The 20536-nt window shown below is 42.5% G+C and overlaps 1 long non-coding RNA gene across 1 annotated transcript; it reads right to left on the reverse strand.

The window, feature by feature from the left end:
- Positions 1-17950: 17950 nt before the first annotated feature.
- LOC135874744 (uncharacterized) lies at positions 17951-19681 on the reverse strand. Its single transcript, XR_010561156.1, has 2 exons — positions 19432-19681; positions 17951-18728 (listed from the first exon to the last, which is right to left on the reverse strand). It is a non-coding gene; the product is annotated as an uncharacterized LOC135874744 (long non-coding RNA).
- Positions 19682-20536: the final 855 nt, after the last annotated feature.

Consider the following 20536-nt stretch of genomic DNA (forward strand, 5'->3'; position numbering starts at 1 on the left):
CTGAAGAGTCCCCCTACCTCAAACTTTTTCCCCTTATTTATACATTAGTAATAGAATGACATGTCCTTTAAAGAAAACTCATTAAGCAAGTAGTTCCAATGGTCAAGCAAGAGGCTTCCTTGATTATTGATTAACCAGGTGTGGGTTTTTCCCAGAGTTTGCAGCCTTGAGACCCTGTTAGACACATTCCTCAGGGCACAGCCTGCTCTTCTAAAATGCATGTATCGACAGCTTCAACACAATTCTTATCAGGAAGTATGCGGGGTCAAGCTGCCCTTTCTGTGGCACCCAAAACACCCTTCCCTCCTTCCTTGGTTAAGCTAAGCCTGCTGATTTGGCTGCTTTTAGCAATAAGCAATAGGGGGTTCAGGCACTTTACTGGTTTGCTGACATCTCCCCTTACAACAGTTCTGAGGAAGGATACAACAGAGACCAAGGTGTAAAGCAGGGAAGATTATGGAGAATTTTGAAGGAAGGGAAAAGGTTGAACTTAGATTAAAAGCTAGTTGAGGGAAGCCTGGGAGGTGGGGGAGCTGGTTAAACTGACAGGTGAGATGAGAAAGATAATTCTGGCAGCCACATTTTGGATGAATTAGAGCAGGGTGATGTGGGTATCTCTGAGCTGAGGTTTTTTTAAATTTTAACCTTAACCTGTTTCCTGCTTTGTTGTTGTTAACTGCAGCATTTTCCTTCTCCAGCCCATCAATCTTAATTCCAGTTTTACAAAGATTTGTCTGGAAATTCCATTAGTTTTTAAGATATTTTATAAATTGTTCTGACACTAGCTCCCATTATTGGAAGGGATTTGTTGCTGTTCTTCTGAAACATTAAAGTGGCATAAGTATCACATCAACTTTTGCAGGATTTGTATGTATCTCAGGACAGCATACAGGGTTTCCAGGTGTGGCAGGAATTTCTGTAGCGTTTAGTGGAGTGTGTTTACAGGAACCAGGGCTCTTTTGAATGCCGAAGCCTCTGGAAGATCAGCTATAAACTTTAGGAAGTCGAAGATCTTACAGCCATTGGAGATATTGTAATGACCACATTAGACGATGCAGACTAATATCTGCATCAGACCATGCATGCTTAAAGCTGGCTTGCAGTTGTTAGGAACACAGACTTGTCAAGTTTAAGACACATTACCATTTGAGTAGGACTTACTCATGCAAACAATCCCTTTAACTTCACTTGGACTCCAAAAGTGAGAAAGTGCTATTTGGCACAAGTAAGGGTTGCAGATTCAGACCGTAAAAAACACACCAAACTTTCACAAACTAGTAAAAGGAATTGGTCCTCATTGAAAAAATAGAATTTGGGTTCAGAAATCAGGAAATCCAAAATCATGTCATTGTCAGGCCATAGGGCATGTCTACATTACAAAATTAAGTCAACCTAACTTACGTCGGCATACTGTTGCCACAGTAATTACATTGCTTGTGCATGTCTACACTTTGCTCCGTTCTGTCGATGGTGCACATTCTCACCAGGAGTGCTTGCACCAATTGAACTAGTGGGGCATTGTGGGAAGGCTTTTGAAAGCCAGCAGCAGTCAGTGCAAGCAACACAGTGTCTACACTGACACTACATCAACATTGACTCTGCCACTCGTGAGGTGGAGTTAAGTCAGTGTAGTGTGCGAGTTATGTTGGTGGGAGCAAAATTTTAGTGTAGATACTTACAGAGTTAGGTTGACATAAGTTGCCTTGCATCAACCAGCTCTGTAGTGTAGACCAGGGCTTAATGCTGAGTCATTTCTCTCCTCCTCACCTCTCTGTGATTATGCTCATATAACCACTAATCTAAGATGAAATCCTGGCCCCAGTTAACCTTAATGGCAAACTCTTATTGACTTCAGTGAGGCCAAGGTTTCACCCATATTCTTGGGGACAAATATTTCTCTGATGAACTCATCATAATGTCAAGAAAAGGTGGGTGAGGTAATATCTTTTATTGGACCAGCTTCTGTTGAAAGACAAGCTTCCAACCTTCCCAGATCTGAAGAAGAGCTCAAGAGTTTGTCTCTCACCAGCAGAAGTTGGTCCATGTAATGGGGTCAGCACCCACCTCTCATGAACTTCCCCCATCCCCTTTGGAAGATTCCATGTCTGCAACTTCTCAGTTTGGGAATGGGGAGGCACCCCCCTCTGACAAGCAGCCCACAGCCAACATTTTCTTTGGTAGGTCTTCAGTGACTCAGCCCTCCATCCGAGTCACACATGCTGTCTGTAGATGGAACAAAACAAACAAACCCCTTCGGGGTATACAGTCTTTACCTTCCTGTCAAGGTTTCCTCCCTAGAGACACTGCCATCATGTAACAGTCCAACAAGGGGCCATCACAGTACTTTCAGTTGGTATGTTCTTTTTTGGAAAACCTACCTGGGCTCAGTCTTTAACCAGACCAACAGGGCCCATCATGTTACCCTCACCTGGTCTGGCTAGGTTCTGGGTTCAGGCCTTGCTCAGTCTCCTTAGCCAGCCCGGAGCTCCTTCTTAGCTCCCCAGGTCTTCAGTAGCCCTCCCTGGGCTCAGTCTTGCCCACACTGAACTGTCCATGGTCCTGCTACTCTTCCAGCCATCCAGTTCCCCTCTTCCAGCTTCAGGCAGCAACTAACTGCTCTGCCGCTTCTGGTCCTTTTTATGTGGCCCTACTGGCCCCTGATTGGCTGCTCCAGCAGCCCCTCTGATTGGCTTCTCCCCTGCAGCCACTCCAGGCCACCTGGAGAACTTCTCCTCTGCTATGTTCTGGGGCGGGGTGAGGCAGGGCAGTAAGGCCTCCAGCAGGGGGCCTCAGAGCCTAGTCCACCCCATCACAGTCCATTAAAAAACACTGCCTCACCCATCTGATCCCTCTAGTATCCTGGGACCAACACAGCTACAACAACAGTGCAATCATCATAATGTCCTCATTCCCCTAAGGCTTATTAGAATTAATTTCCAAAGATTTATTCTTAGTGGTATATGACTGTGCCTGTCATATGTTATTCAAACTACTACAGGTGGAATTCGCCAGGGACACTAAGGTGCCTAAATATCATTATAAGCACTTAAGTCCAAAATGTAGGTGCCACTGGCATTCACAAACCCACTGTTCAGCTGCCGCCTAATATCCTGAAGCACCTACGTTTCCACCATTAGCGTCCCCAAGGGGTATATAATTATGTATTGGAATAGGGGCACTGGAACCTCTCACTTCTCTGATAAGTGTCCTAACCACTATGCTATGGGGTCATTCTAAAACTCTGGCTCAATGAATATTTATACAACATGGAACAGCTTGAGCTGGAGAGATTGAAACAGCCCTGCCACAGGAGAGTTCAGAGCCCTGCACTCCCCTGGGAGGTGGGAAGCCCAAATTCAAATCCCTGCTCCGTATGAGGATCAGGGTAGATTTGAACCCAGGTCTCCCACATTTAGAGTGAGTGATCTAACTAGTGGGCTAAAAGTTATAATGGGAGTGCTACTACCTCCTCGGTTTTTGTTGAGAAAAGTGCGTAAGATGGGTCACTCCTAACTCCAGGAGAGGGTTCATGGCTGTAAATCCTGAGTGGAGAGAGATGCCTAACTCCCGTTGAGGGGTGGATCTTAGGCCACACCCATCTCCTCAACATTTCCTACTGACTAGTTTAGGGGGCTCCCTGCTCACTCTGCCAGCTTTGGTGAATCCCATTCTTAGGGGCCTAACTCTTCCCATACATTGTATAGGGAGCCTGGATGCCTAAGTCAGGGATGTGAATTCCACTAGGTGATAGGGCACTTAGAAGTCCCCCCTTGTGAATGCCAACCTAAATGTCCACAAATCTCCCATGCAGGTGCTGACTTCAGAATCCCAGAAGGCAGATGAATGCATTTTCATCTATATGTGAACAGATGGCAGGTTGCACTTACAACTATCTTAGGAGGCAAAATGATTATACAGAAATACTTTTTAAAGCAAAAGATTCTAAATAGCTCCAGAGAAAGCCAGAAATGCAATAGCTGAGAATCATTCCAATTATGCCTTCTAGAGATTCTTAAAGTGAAAGCTGTTACTGAAATATAATAACATGTTGTACTTGGACTGAGGACAGAAACAGAAGCGAAGCAAATACACCAATTTGTATAACAGAGTCCCCCATTTAATTAAGTTAGTTCAGAGAGATAAATATGACAGGATGCTAAATATCCAGCTGTACAGCACATAGGAGTTCTAAACACAGCTTTCCTCCTATCCACCTCTCACTGCCTAAGCTTTGCCTGCTCCTCCATTCTCAATGTTCCCCTAGAAAAAATATGTAGAGGACTCAGGGGCACTGACCACCGCAATCCTAATACTGGCCCAGTGCAGCAGAGAGACTCTGAGAGAGCAGAGGTTGGTGAGCAAGTGCCCTGCAATCACACCACAGTGGCAGCTCCTATCCCACAGGGCTAGGCCTGGCTCCCTACTCCAGACATTGCAACCAGGCACACGGGGTCACAGTGCCACTCAGGTTTGGCCCAGCCAGCCCTTCATCATGATGTACTTTTTGCTGAAAAATGGAAATATTTCAATTTTGAAATGCCACCATGGTGCCTCATGGGAGTTGTAGTTGGGTGCCTCATGTTCCCATTCTCTTCTATGGGCCAGGCTCCCCTGATGGACTTCAACTCCCATGATGCACTGCACCAAGAAAGGAGACTAGTTCATCATGGGAGATGTATGTATGCTGCCACATATTCCTAGTCTCCTCTACAGTCCACACTCCCAGGTCAAAGAACAACACCCAAGAGGCACCGGGGAAGAAGTTCAGAACTGAAATGTTTCCGTGTTTAGCTGAAATAATTCAGTTTTTGATTTTCACCAAAAACTCAAAAATGTCCATGGAAAATTTTGACATGAGATTTCTGTTTTGTTTTTTTTCCCAACAGTTTCTGCAGAAAAATAACATTTTCTGACCAGCTCTAATAAGTATCCCTTTCAACTTCCACATGCTTAGCACTTTCTTCTGCCTACCTAGCCATACTAGGTATACTACCTTAGAACCCTCAGCCAACTTCTTTGGACCATGTGGTGGCAGGAAAAGATGGAAATTAACATACTATTAAAGAATTGAAAAATCATTATACTCAGAGTCCAGCCATAGAGTTAATACAGTTCACACATTTAGATATATGTAACGAGTACAGGTATGCCTGCACGACTTACCTGCCCTGACATTTTCCTATTCAGCATAGTATTTTAGTTTTGAGACTAAAAGAAAAGAAAAAAGGTCTCAGGCTAAGATTTCTATAAGGATCGTTTCAGGAATAGCTGGATGGCTTTATAGCTGAACTCTAAACCCATGGAAAAATAGGATCCATCACAGGAAAGTTGCAACAATCTTAACTTCAACTTGGGGAGCTGTATAAACAAGAAAAAAATTAGAAACAAACTATTAACTATACTTTTTATTCCTTTTTTAAATGGCTGGAGTATACTACTATACAGCAATAATCCTGTAAATAATCCAGCATCTGCAACAATTCCATTCATTTGGTAGAAGAAGCTTCTTAAGGAAATAGGGGAAACATTTAAAATAATGACAGAGTTGTAAAAATTAATGTTTTTCCACTTTATCATTCAACTATAATAAATTATAGATTAGATTATCAGGAGTGCTTCTATTCCCATCTAATTATGAAAATCCTTAAAGAACAATTGGCCTGGCTGCACATTGGCCTCAGGACCATAAAGTTTTGAAGTTCAAAGTCAAACTAAGATCCCTTTTCAGCACACACACCATACTTTAGCATTCCAGAAGCCAGCACAAGGCCCTAAAAAGTGTGGATTCAGGGATTAGTGTTCTCTTGTTCAGTCTTCCATGGCAAATATTCTGTTTGCTAAATCATATCCTTAAGTGCGAATTGAAGCTTAATGATTACACCACAGTGAAACAGCATAGGCTGCTGCATTTTAATTGTCTCCTATGTAGAAAATGGCACAACGCAATAAAGCACGTGGAATTTGGCCATGTCTCCAATCTCCTGTGTAGTTCTATCTTCAAAATTAAATGTCAGGCCCCAACAAATAAATAAACCCAAACCATGAAGGTTTTGTTTAACAATTGCAACATTATATTTAACACAACATTTCTTCTTTAAACCTTAGGGCTACATTTTCAAATGTAGCCACATAACTTGAAGCTAGAAAAACGGCATGCACACCACAAAACAGAGCAGGAGTTTTGTGCATGCATTTACTTTAAGCTGCAACTAAGCTGCCCAGGGTTGAAAATCTGTCACTTAGCTTTTCCTTCTGTTTTAATAACCCTTTTGCACACCTTGCACCTCACTCAGGAGAGCCTTGGGGATAGGTACATTCCAAAACACATTTCTTTTTCAGTGCTCATACTGCTGAATCACACTGGCCACACCCTCTTCTTGTCCAGCAACACCCATTTTTGTAGGCTTTGATGGGGAGATTTCAGTTTATTGCCCTTCTGCTGCGGTTACCTCCCCAACTTAGGGCAGGTCTACACTAACCCCCCAATTCGAACTAAGGTACGCAACTTCAGCTACGTGAATAACGTACCTGAAGTTCGAAGTACCTTAGTTCGAACTTACCTCGGTCCAGACGCGGCAGGCAGGCTCCCCCGTCGACTTCGCGTACTCCTCTCGCCGAGCTGGAGTACCGCAGTCGACGGCGAGCACTTCCGGGTTCGACTTATCGCGTCCAGACAAGACGCGATAAGTCGAACCCAGAAGTTCGATTTGCTTGCCGCCGAACTACCGGGTAAGTGTAGACCTACCCTCAGGCTCTCCACCACCGGAGCTCTTAACTAAGGACTATGACAGCAGAAGCTATCATGGGCCTGGAAGTGAAATGTGGGCCATTAATTAACCCTCATACCACTCACGTGAAGCAAGCAGTTATTAAACTCATTTGAGACAGGTAAACTAAGGCACAGAGGGTTTAAGTAATCATCCAAAGTCATGCACTGGAAGAAATTCATAAATAATCCTGCCACCAAATCCTGTGCTCTAATTCCCAGATCATTTTTGCCTCTTAAGATATGGAACACAGGATCATCAGAATTAACGGCTGGAGTGCTATTAATCAGCACAAGTCAAAAAGATAAAATATTGAGAGGGAAAATCTAATGTTGCTTTTTTAATGTATTTCCCCTATATAGCAGTGTTTGGTATTAATTAAAAGAGACCTCTGAGCCATGCAAAATAATGTGATACTTGCTCTACCATGGCCCCAAATACATTAAAACTGTGCATGTTAAACATTCAGGAATTGTTCTTGTATTCTATTTTGCTTGGTAGCTAAATTCAGAAAAGCAGCTAAATTGCTTGAGAGGCCCAAATCAAATCAAAACCAAAAGGGGGAAAGCAGCAGACTGGTTTTCAAAGCTTCACCATCTTGTTGTTTTTGAATTCCCTACTAAATAATTTATATAGAGCTTTACCTATAATATAGTTCATTGATGCAAGTAATTTCAGGGCTTTTTAGCAAAATAAATCTCCAGTGAGAAATACACTTAGTTAATAACTAGCATAAAAAGACAGAAGTATTTTACCATTGCTATAAATTTTGAGTTAATTTTATAGCTCTGCTGAAGTGAAGATATTATTACAGCCCTCTGGTCCCTGGCTTGTCAATAGTAATGCCTGCCAAGTTGGAGGGCAGGTTGTCTGCTGTGAAAATGGATGGCCCTGGATCAGGCTGGTCAGCGGTCCCTCCTTTGACTTAATCATTTTTGGACTCTCAAATGATTGGAGTTGAAGTCTCCCTGTGGGTCTCTTTCACATGTAGTCATGCAAGCAAGCCTTCTAATTGACCATCATCTCAGAGCCAGTTTTACTTCCCTGTTCTCCTCTCATGTCTGGACCAACTGGAACCAAGACATCCTAGAAATCACACAAGTTACGACTATGCGAGCTACATGAATCATACGGTCTTTTCAGAGCAGGAAAGACCCCTCAACCTCTGCAGGGACTCTTGAAGTTTTATACATGTTCCCTCTCCTCCCTATGTGCTGGCTGCAGATAATCTATGGCCCCATAATCCCTATTATGGCAGGAATCTTCAAGCAACTATGAACTAGGGTTTATACAGCTTTCCAAGTATATGGCTACTAGGGAGCTGCTTGTATCAGGACAGGATGCACCACCTATCTCCAGCTGTCCATACCTGCCTGCCCATGCAGATCCTTTACAATAGCGAGGGTATGGCAATATCATCAAAGGCCCTGCTAGTGGGCCTCAAGGGGCAGGCAACTACAATCCCTGTTCACCCCAGTAATAAACAGAAGAGCTGAGGCAAGGGGACTGGTGAAAGGATACTTTAGGGATACTCGAAGAGGACTATGAAAACTGTACAATGAGGTTTGGCAAAAATTCATAAATACGGAGTTAAGGTTCAAAGTCATAGTTGAACCTCAAACCCATCCTGGTTGCAAGTGAAATCTTTGCAGATGTTTCACACAAACCTAATGCTCAGAGAAACCAATTTTACAACTTGATTTTCCCTCCCTTGGTATTCACCCCTTCTTGTCAACTGTTGAGAATAGGCCACTTCCACCTTAATTGAATTGGCTCATTAGCACTGACCCCCCACTTGGTAAGGCAACTCCCATCTTTTTATGTGCTGTGTATTTATACCTGCCTACTGTATTTTCCACTCCATGCATCTGATGAAGTGGGTTTTAGCCCACAAAAGCTTATGCCTAAATAAATATGTTAGTCTCTAAGGTGCCACAAGGACTTCTTGCAATTTTACAAGGTTCACTCATTGTCAGTACCAAGGATACATGAGTTGCCATATTGTCTTTACACAGTCACTGGACACTGCTAGTCATTGCCCTATCATAGCCTTTGAGATAGTGTATGAATATATTATGAGGACCAAATACATATCAAATCCAATGAGCATGTTGAAATGAACTCTCTTATCTGTACAGATGGAGATTCGGTATTTGGACCAAATGTTGATTAAACAGCTAATGGAACTTCATGCTGGTATCCAAGACCTGAAACAGGAGTACAGTGACTTGATGGCAAAAGAGTCAGACTGTGACACAGCCGGCAATCATTCCAGCTCTGAAGATGCCTGCCCTGTTGTTTTGTTATCAGGGCCTGTCTTTCATGAATTGCCTTCCTGGAAGGTCTCCTACAGAAGAAGTTCAATGCCATGATATTCTACCGATAACTTGCCAAACAGCTATGGCTTTGCACATCTCAAATCAGGAGTCTCACTCCATAACATAATGTTGCCATAAGTGTATTCCATGTCATTTTTGATGTGATTGTTATATTTAGTACTGTACATACACAGTATAAGAATTTCTAAAACTGTATACAATTATAAATAGTCCAGATAACAAATAGAACATTTACAGTGGGTATCAATTTTAACAGGCATCAAAAAAATACTGATTTCTGAGAGTTCTCTCCCTAAAGGTACGTGATATGAGCAAGAAATTAAAGCAGAGTTCACACATATAGTAGTTGTTCAAGACTAATAATATTTAGCTTTTCTAGAGGGCCCTATCCTGTTAGATAAAAATTCAGGGTGTTCCAGATCTGGCAGAGGGTGCTTATCACCTTGCAGGTTTGGACCCACAGTGTGATTTACATTTTCAAAGTACTTTAGGTACATTAAATAATCCAATCTAATTAAATAGGCCAGTATTGTAAAATAATTAACTGCAAATTACAATCGACCAGAGTGAAGGGGTCTAAGCAGCAGAAGTTACTGACCTTCTGTGGCACATGCATCCAACGAAGTGGGTATTCACCCACGAAAGCTCATGCTCTAATACGTCTGTTAGTCTATAAGGTGCCACAGGACTCTTTGCTGCTTTTACAGAGCCAGACTAACACGGCTACCCCTCTGAAAGATGGTAACGTCTTCTTTCCTGGAGCTAGGATGAAGTTCTTTTTCTAATACAACCCACCAGTTTGTGCACTGGTCATCCATGGGAGGGGTCTGTCAGTGCTCCCATTACTGGCACTATACAAACAACAAACAATAATCATTCATAATTCACCTCCTATGCAGGTCATCACTTCTGATTCCATATAGCCAGTCATGCCCTCTCCGGCACTAGCTTTGTGCTCAGTCACTGTGGATGCTCACTCCAGTAGCTCAGCACCAGAGGTGGCTACCATTTTAGAACAGAATCCTAAGGACTTAAGAGCCTGAGCCAAACCCCACTGAGTCACAATGCAGAGACTCCCACTGACTTCGACGGGCATTGGAGCAAGTCCCAAATATTTTAAAACCCATTTTATTTTTTTTAAGGTAAATGTATGTATAAGTGTGGTTAGAGCTTGTCAAAAAGGCAGATGTTTGTCCACAGAACAGACAGAGCAAAGACAGGGCCAGATTCCCCAATCCACTAATCCAAATTATTTTAACTCTGTCCTGGAGAGGCCATTGCTAGGGGAAGTGATGAGACAGTGATGTCCCTATGTTCCCTCAACTGCTGACCTTTGCTGAGGCTGCTAACAAAAGTGTAAGTTAATGCCAGTGGGAGTGGTGGTTTTCATGATGTGGATACTTGGCCACTAGGAAGAACGTGGACTGAGAACACCGAATCATTGTACACAGGCCACTCAACCGCTGCTGGATGCTAGCTACAGTCTGTTTTCACAACCTTGTCAGAATTCAAACCAGAGACAGAAAAGAGACGGGTTTTCTATCTCCATTACCAATTCCCCCAAACATCCATTCCCCTACATGGTCCCCCTCTGAGAAATAGCAAATTAGACTAAAATGGAGCTGAATGATTCTTTGAAGGAGTATCCTGAGAACTGAAGAGTCTCTGTCCCAAGAAGACAGTTTTCTTAGGGATATTGAGACTCCCAAAAGTTTGCATGAGCTAACTCACACCTGTATTCTGCAGGTACAAACACTCATCCATGCCTCTTAAACAGTTTGCACCAAAAGGTGTAAGGCTTGTGCAACTTCAGGCACTAGATTGCTTAAAGGACATGCACAGTGCCTGCACCTATGAAGTGCAGGCACAAGTCTGATCACACACTCACAATTTTGTCATGCAAGAATAGAGGCGAAGGACTAAAAGCCAGCCCTTGATGAGAAGGAAGATGAACTGCAGGTGTCTATTTAGTTTCTAGTACAGCACTTTCTGAAAATGAAAAGTGACAAAATAAATTAAATGGCAATACCTCACCATTGTTCCATACACAGAACTCCTGGAGAAATCAGCGGGGATTCTGCATGAGGAGAGACGGAGAGAAACTCTGCTGGTCAACAAGTTAACATTATCTATCTATGATCTATCTATACACACACACACAAACACACCCTAGAGAAATTTATCTTTGATTTTCCCCCCCCCTTTTCCTCCTTCCTCCCCCACTTCCAGCTGCTTTTTGCAGGGGCCACACTGCCCTCTTGAACAGTTTAGATATCATGGAGTGTATTTGCATTCATTTAACAATGCTAATAAGTAAGAGAGAGGAGCATAGTCTAAATCCAGGACTAGAAGTTGAGACACTCTGAGTTCTAATCCCAACTCTGACAATTACTTCTTCTGTGACTTAAGACAAGATGCTGAACCTCTCTGCTTCCATACCCCCTACTGAACAAAATTGGATCATACCACAGTGGTGCTCATCACTACATAAGTAATATTTTTCAGAGGTCAGTTTACAGTCTATCCTGAGTTAGGGGCAATGCATAGTTGCACTGTTCCAGAAGCAGACTACTGAGGGAATTGCTCACAGTTCCCACTTCACTTTTCCCCTGGAGCCAGGAAGAAACTGGCTAAATGACCAAACTGGTATTGGTCATTTAGTAGGCAAGTATGCCTAGAGCTTAAACCACGAGACTGTGACTCAAGACTGATTCTATTCCCAGTTTTTTCTCTAATTTAATATGCAGTTTTTGGCAAGATCCCTAAACTCTCTGGATCACACTTTGTCTATATGCAAAATGTGTAGAATAGTGTCTCAAAGGGGTAATAAATGTTATGAGGCATAATAAATGTTAATAAATAAAAGGCACTTTGAGATCTTCAGATGCAAGGCAGTATAGAAGTGCAAACTATGGCCCCAGTCTTGCCATGAGATCCTATTCCCATGGCAAACGCCATCAAAGCCATATGAGCTGGAGTCTGCCCACACAGAGCACATTGCAGGATTGGGTCCTATGTTATTATTATCTATATATCTAATGTAGAGGCCTGATCTGTATGTAAGTATATGGGTAACTGTAAGCCTCACTAGCCTCATAACTATGGTATTTCTGAGCTTGGTGGCAGCTGTGTTAAAAGATGGGATCATTTAGGTGGGATCCCTGTGTAAGAGATTGTAAACCAGCTTTCCCACAGATTTAATACTGCTTTATAATCTCTAATGTGTAGCACCCTACTGCGTTGTGTTGCAAATGTTGTAATTTGTCACCTTACAGCTGCCACCAGTAGTAGGGTGAGAGCAGCAATTTTAATTTTAAACATTCATATGCAAAAATATTTCACAATTTGTGTGTGACTTGTGATGCTCCTCACCCTGTGGGTTGCCACGCTGCTGCTCTGAACAAAATTGTTTTCTTGAAAGTATGTGCATGTTGGGGAAACACACACAGTAAAATAGATAGTTCTTCATCTGCAAAATGGTGGTGAGTAACACTCCTTCTTTTCTCCCACCCATTATCTTGTCTGTTTAGGGCTAGATCCCACAAACGGATCTGTCAGGGCACACATAAGCATAGGCGCTGACTCAGTGGGTGCTCTGGGGCTGGAGCACCCACGGGGAAAAATTAGTGGGTGCTCTGCACCCACCAGCAGCCAAGTTCCCCGCCCCACCTCACCTCCTCCTCCGCCTCCTCCCCTGAGCGTGCCACGTCCCCACTCCTCCGCCTACCTCCCAGTGCTTGCCATCACCAAACAGCTGTAGCAAGCTCCGGAAGGGAGGGGGGAGGAGTGGGAACGTGGTGCGCTCAGGGAAGGAGGTGGGGAAGAGGGGGGCTGGGGCGGGGATTTGGGGAAGGAGTCGGAATGGGGCAGGGAGGGGGTGGAGTTGGGACAGGGACTTTGGGGAAGGGATTGGAATGGGGGCAGGAGGGGGCAGGGCCGCCCAGAGCGGGTGGCAAGTGGAGCAATTTGCCCCAGGCCCCAGGCCCCGCAGGGGCCCCCCGAGAATATAGTATTCTATAGTATTGCAACTTTTTTTTATGGAAGGGGCCCCCGAAATTGCTTTGCCCCAGGCCCCCTGAATCCTCTGGTGGCCCTGGGAGGGGGCGGTGGCAGTGGGGGTCAGGCACCCACCAACGGCAGTAAAAATCGGCGCCTATGCATATAAGGATTCATTTGCAGGATCTAGCTGTTAGGTTGTAAGCTCTTTGAGGGGCAGGGACTGTCTCTTACTATGTATTTGTTTCTATGGTGCCTAGCACAATGGGCTTCTAGTCATTACTATGCTGTAACTAATGATATAACACTTTTGCAGATATTACTGGGTAGACTGTAAGCTCTTTACAGCAAGGGCCATCTTTTTGTTCTGTGTTTGTACAGCGCCTAGCACAATGGGATCCTGGTCCATGACTGGGGCTGCTAGATGCTATGATAATACAAATACAAATGATAATAATAATATGGCTTTTTATGATCATTCTAAGATGATACACAACAGAAGAAAAAATCCAGAGCTAAAAATAATTAGGTTAACAATGATAAAAGGTGGAAGTAATATGAATAAATATTATCACTAACCTAAGACCTACATGTCTGAGTATATTTATTTTGTATCTCCATTACATTTCTCTATGCTTTTCTCTTATTAGTGTCCTTTTCCAACACTCCCTTTGCACACACAAACTTCTGAGACATTCTGTTGCTTTTATGCTTGTATTGCGTTGTTACTTTGCTTGCATTGCTACCTTGATCACATTAAAACGAGTGACATGCTGGCAGGAGCTCACAGGTATCCACTGTGACACCCCAGCACCCCCTTATTCACCACTGCCATATAATTAGGGTATGTTTTGCACAAAGTATGCCTTGTGAGGTATCATTCTAAAAGTCTTGATCTGCTAGACATTAATATCTCATTGGATTGTATGTGAAGTTATGAAGTTTGGCTATGTATGTGTTACTGAAACAAGCTGTGATGTTGAAAACACCCACAAGCAGCCTTTCGGGTACAACAGTAAAAAGGTCAAACAATGTTAATGGTTTATTGAGGAAATTCACACAAGCTCAAGGACTACTCCAGGAACTGTGTACAACAGAAACCTCTCAGAGATAGCACTACACAATAGGAACTGTTTGTCCCAGGTCACAGCGAAAGAGCTCTCCAGCAAGTGGGAAGAAGATATAAAAGGGGGAAATGACATCATGATGGTATCTCATTCTCTCTACAACCACACACCTGGAAACACCTGAGGAACAAAGACTGAACTGGGGGAAGTGATGGTTCCAGGCTAAAGGGATTTCTAGCCTGAGTATGAAAACCTGGGAAACCTAAGCTGCAAAGCAAAGGCAGCTTAGCTTGTGCCTTAAGAATCTGCCAGCCTGTTTATCACTTAGGATGAGAATTTGCTAATTCATATCCTACCTATCTAGTATGTTAAACTCAGTTTGTGGTTTTGTTTATTTACTAGGTAATCTGCTTTGATCCGTTTGCTATCACTTATAACCACTTAAAATCTATCCTTTTGTAATTAATAAACTTATTTAATGTTTTAACCCAAGCCAATGTGCGTTTGACTAAGGTGTCTGGGGAAAATCTCAGCTTGGTTACTACATGTGTGCATGGTCCTCTTCACGTTGAGGGAGAGGCGGACTAGGTATTAAACCCATATACTGGCCAGATTTGACCAGGGCAGGACGGTACTGCTCTGGGGTCCTAGTCTGGGAGGCTGGTGGTTAAAGAGCCTGCATGTAACTGCAGCTGGGTGTGTCCCTACCTGTGTGAATGCTAGTGAAAGTGCAAGCTTGGGGGGCTTTGCAGCTTGTCACAGCAGCACAGTGTGAGAGGGAGCCCCGGCTGTTGGGTCAGAGGGCTCAGTGGTATCCCAGTTTCAGGTGGCACCATGAGGGAAACCCGTCACATCCACTTTCTAAAATTCCATAACCAAACTGAAAGGTTTGGGATGATTTTCCTAGCTTTAATTAATGGCTAGTCCAGGCCAACACCATCTAGTTACCCATCGCCTGTGTCACTGTGTGTATCACAAATTCACAGTAAATTTTTGTGCATTGTATATGTAGTAAATTTCCACCATGTCCTGAGACGTGACCTTATGGTTGCCCCTTTCAAGGCTGCACTAACCCACCAGGGATTATCTCTTTTAAGAGCAATTCCTAACCACAAGAAGCATTTTTTTGTGCGGGAGAAGGTATGATGTTTCACCTACCTCTCACCCCCCCTAGGATAATTACTATAACAGTCAAAAAGTGGATTCAACTTTAAAAAAAAGATCCTATCTGTTTGTAAGGATTGTTTACACTGTGGAAACTGGAAGGATAGATTTGAAGACTGGTATAATGTAATTCCAAGCTCCTATAAGTGCCACTAAGAATTAGGAGTGGGAGAATCTAGAGAAGTTCTGGGTGGGCGCTCGTCCACAAAGTTTGGTAAATCCAGACTTAGATTTATTGCACACGGTGTGATTTTTGAGCTGCAGTGTACCATCATGGAGAGGCAAGCATGGAACATCATAAATGCCTGATTAATAGACACTGAGGGCCAGATCTTCAGTTGATGTAAATCAATCTTCCTCCATTGACTTAAATGGAGCTACACCACTTTACACCAGCTAAGGATCTGGACCCAAATATCTGCATCTGGCAACTAGTTAGGAATTCTTTTTCAACCACTCACCCAGCCTTACCAAGAATTTCAGCCCCTGACCTATCCAGAGCGATAAAGCTCATAGCTAAAATAAGCCAAGTGACCATACTGGATAAAACACCCAGATGTCTGGAGCCAAGCAGTAGGACATCTGTTTTCATCAGGCAAGTTTTTATACTTAGTGGATATATTTGGCTGTCTCATGATATATACAGGTGTGGTGCTCCAAATATACTCAGACATTAATGTATTTATTTCAATGCACCGTTATTTAACTGCATGCAGATGCACAAACCTCTGGAGTACCACACCTGCATTTATATATAGATTCCACGTGGATATACCTAAGTCAGTGTGTACAGTGTGTGCATATGCTTGGAGCTCTGCACCTGACATCCAAATAAGCATGTTACATTTCTTGCATTTGACACATTACAATGTCTGAAAGGTATGCACCTTCACACATAGTCCAATCCTATTGAAGTCAAGAGCAAACCTCAGTGAAGCAGTATTAGATTCCTTGGTCACAACAAAATTGTCAAACCCTAACAAGATGTACATCCAATAAAACATTTTGCATATTCTTAGCACATGTTCAAGGTAGGGAAGCTTGGCAGCTTTTGGTGGAGAAGTTGCAGAAGTCTATTTGGGTACCTATATTGGCCCCATTCCTATAGTATGTAAGGGCCCTGTGATGAGTTCGGTCACAGAGACCCCCTTGGGAGTGTCACCTGACGTGCTAAACTTACCTCTGATCCCGTTTTCCCTGCCAGTTTGGGACTCCAGATCCCTGTCTTGTTGAGCCAGATACGCTAGTCTGCTGCAACACAGACCCAGGGTCTGGTCCGCACCCCCAAAGCTGCAGACTTAACTGAAAACAGCTCAGCAGGTACCTAACACCAGCACCCAGACACCCAGCTCCCAATGGGATCCAAACCCCAAATAAATCCGTTTTACTCTGTACAAAGCTTATACAGGATAAATTCATAAATTGTCCGCCCTTTATAACACTGATAGAGAGATATGCACAGCTGTTTGCTCCCCCGGGTATTAATCACTTACTCTGGGTATATTAATAAACAAAAGTGATTTTATTAAGCATAAAAAGTAGTATTTCAGTGGTTTCAAGTAATAATAGACAGAACAAAGTAAGTTACCAAGCAAAATAAAACAAAACATCCCAGTCTAAGCCTAATACATTAAGAAACTGATTACTGGTAATATCTCACCCTCAAAGATGTTTCAAAAAGCTTCTTTCACAGATTACAACTTCTTCCTAGTCTGGGCCCAATCCTTTCCCCAATCCTATGCAGTCACAGTAGTCACTGTGTAGGAAATAACATCATAACCCCAATCCTGCTTCAACTGAAATCAATGATAAAAGCTCTTATTGCCATCAGCAGGAGCAAGCCTGAAGCATTTGCACACTTGAGTAAAATGTTTGTTAGCTCCCATCCAAAAGTTCACAAGGTAAGTTAGGGCCCTGAAGCACTGAGGTAGCCAAAATTCACACTGATTTAAATATGAATTACACATGAGTGTAATGGCTGTACTATCGGCAGCTACATTTGGCTTCTATGCTCCCTTTAGCTACCACAGGCAGAGGGAAGCCAAAGTTAAAAGAACCAGGACTCCTGGTGTGAAGAAGGATGGAGCAGGAACAATGCAGCATGCTCTGTCCTCCTGATCCCACCAAAAATGGGACTGTGACATAGCATCATCCTCCTGCACACCAATAAGGATCCTCCGCAGTAAAATCATATCAGCATTATCTTACAAACTCTCCCCTTCCAGAGACTGAAACCTGCCGAACAATGCCAAGACCTGCAGCGTTCTTTAGGGAACCATACTATCAGGGAAAAGGAGCAGCATAGAGGCACTGGGGCCTGTGTGTAAATTTCTCGACCCTCTACAAATGCCCACAGATCTGCAGTGAAATCCCACGGATCTTAGTACAGCTACATGTTCCGAAAGACAAGCTGCCTGCTTCCTCCATGCCCTGGTCATCTACTCTGAGAAGATAATTTGGAGGTAAATATGGAGTTTCTAGTAGATTTTTTCCCTGAAGAAGATAATACGGACTTTTGTTGGCACACTTACCAAAATGAACATAAAACATGTTCATTCTACCAACTTCATTAGAGGCCATGAGTGCAATAAAAGGGTTAAAAAGTCACCTTCTCCTCAGCATTTAGACACTAGTTTTTATTGCTAAAAGTTCAATTACAGTTATATACATTTTAAATACACTGGAGTTTTATGGCCTAGATATGTCTGCTTTTATGAATCATCCTCAGATCTTTCAGTTATTTGAGTCTAGTAAAGAAAATTAAATTGTTATTTGGTACTAAAATATTTTGTTTAAAAAAAACCAACATAAAATGAATTAATTCCAGGGCACACTTAAAAATTTTCACTCTGGAGGAAAAAACATTTAAACTAATGAAAACTTGAAGTGACAGTAATGAAATAAAATGGGCCTGGGTTCTGAATGCTAAGGTAACCCTAGGCAATAAAACTGGCAGAACAGTAAACATATAGAGGAATGGGGAATGAAGCAGAAAGATCCCACACTTTATAGACATTACTTCTCTCTCCACCCCCATTTCCCACAAGACAGGAAGATTTCAAACCCTAATACATACAGCATTCCCCACCCCCAAGATTCACACTTGAACTTTGCTGTAATTTTCAAATAATGCCATGTATTCTGCTACCAAATTGGATCTAGAAGTTTGTGCAGCTTATCCATAATGTTGTTGTCAGAATCATTTATGGAATGTATATTTCATCTTCAGGGTTTATGTCTTGAAACGCAGTTTATTATTCTGGGCTTACAGCAATGTTCAGTGCCTTGGATTCTGAAGCTGCTGACAGTTCATTTTCATTTCCCAGTCTCTGCATTTCCATGTTTAAATCCAGTAAAGTTTTGGCAAGATGATGGTTCTGAGAGTGAATCTCCAGCTAGAAACACAAAAGAGGAGATTTTTATGAGTAGAGATAACCATCAAACTAAATTGCTACATGATTCTTGATAGGACAGATAGATAAATCTGCATGAAAAGATAAAGGTAACTTATATAAAATGTTAGGAAAATAGTCTCATCCTGTTTTCATAGAATCATAGAATATCAGGGTTGGAAGGGACCTCAGGAGGCCATCTAGTCCAACCCCCTGCTCAAAGCAGGACCAATTCCCAATTAAATCATCCCACCCAGGGCTTTGTCAAGCCTGACCTTAAAAACCTCTAAGGAAGGAGATTCCACCACCTCCCTAGGTAACCCAAGTTTTCAAGTGATATGCTCTTCTTACTGCTATTTATAGATAGCCAAAAAATTCTGTATTAGAGAAGTGGACTTCTCTAGTGGATACTTAAAAACAGACTTCCTAAATTGATAGGAAAAGAAAGGAAAAATAGCTGCTGCTCAAGAAAACAGTATGATGTTGTGAAATATATAAGCTGAAACACACAACAGGGTGCAAATTTATTAGTTAATATGGGGCTTGATCCTGAAAACTGCTGAGCACTATGGTCCCAATCCAGTAAAACACTTTAAGCATGTGAGTAGTCCCACTGGGATTTAACTTTAAACATGTGCTTTAAGTGGTTTGTTGGATCAGAGTCACAGAGCTCAGCACCTTGCAAGATTGAGTCCTACATACACACCTTAGATGTGCTGAGGTACTGCCTAATTCAGCACACTGGATCACAGTAAATCAGGAAGATGGTTGCAAGAAGAGAAAGGACGTTCTCCTGTTTTGACCACTGCATTGGGACCCAGGAGAGAGAGGTTATCTTCGTGGCTCAGCCACAGACTTCGTATGTGAAGTTGGGAGAGACTGTGGTCATGGCTATACCATGGACACTATAGATGCCCAGTTACAGCACCATAGCTATGCCATTGTAACTCCATAGCGTAGAAGCAGCCTAGAGAAATGAAAGGGGTTTTTCCATTGCTGTAGGAACTCCACTGCCCTGAGCAACACTAGCTAGCCATGTGTACACCAAGGGTTGGTATAGCTGTGGCACTCACAGGTGTGGATTTTCCATATCCCTGAGCACTGTAGTTATGTCAAACTACATTTTAAGTGTAGACCAGACCAAACATAATATATATGCACATGGCAGCTGAACCATAGTTGAACACACAGCCATAATAATGGCTTTTCCTAACTTTTGAGTGCTTTACTTTGCAATCTTAACATTTCAAGGGGTTTTTTTGTATGTATTATTAATCATGGTGGTTAAGTCCATTAATGGCTATTAGCCAGGATGGGTAAGGAATGGTGTCCCTAGCCTCTGTTTGTCAGAGGATGGAGATGGATGGCAGGAGAGAGATCACTTGATCATTGCCTGTTGGTCCACTCCCTCTGGGGCACCTGGCATTGGCCACTGTCGGTAGACAGGATACTGGGCTAGATGGACCTTTGGTCTGACCCGGTACGGCCGTTCTTATGTTCTTATGTTCTTATTATGTTCTAATGTCTATATCCACAAATTATCCAGTCTAAATAATTGAAAAACAATCTTAGCTTTGTTTTAGCAATATCATTAATTCTGTAACTGAAAGTAAGAAGTTATAAATGTCGATTACATTCACCATTAAAAAAAAAAGTATATATAGAATGTCAATACTGTCTTGGGTATTTGAGCTTTGCTGAAGAGAAAATTGGATATTATGTAATTTTGAAACAAAGATCTCGCCAGACTCTGTTTTTCTTTATTAATGCCACCACAGCATAAAGTGCTACATTAATATGCTGAATATTAT

This window comes from Emys orbicularis, chromosome 2 (assembly GCF_028017835.1).
Source record: "Emys orbicularis isolate rEmyOrb1 chromosome 2, rEmyOrb1.hap1, whole genome shotgun sequence".
NCBI lineage: Eukaryota > Metazoa > Chordata > Testudines > Emydidae > Emys > Emys orbicularis.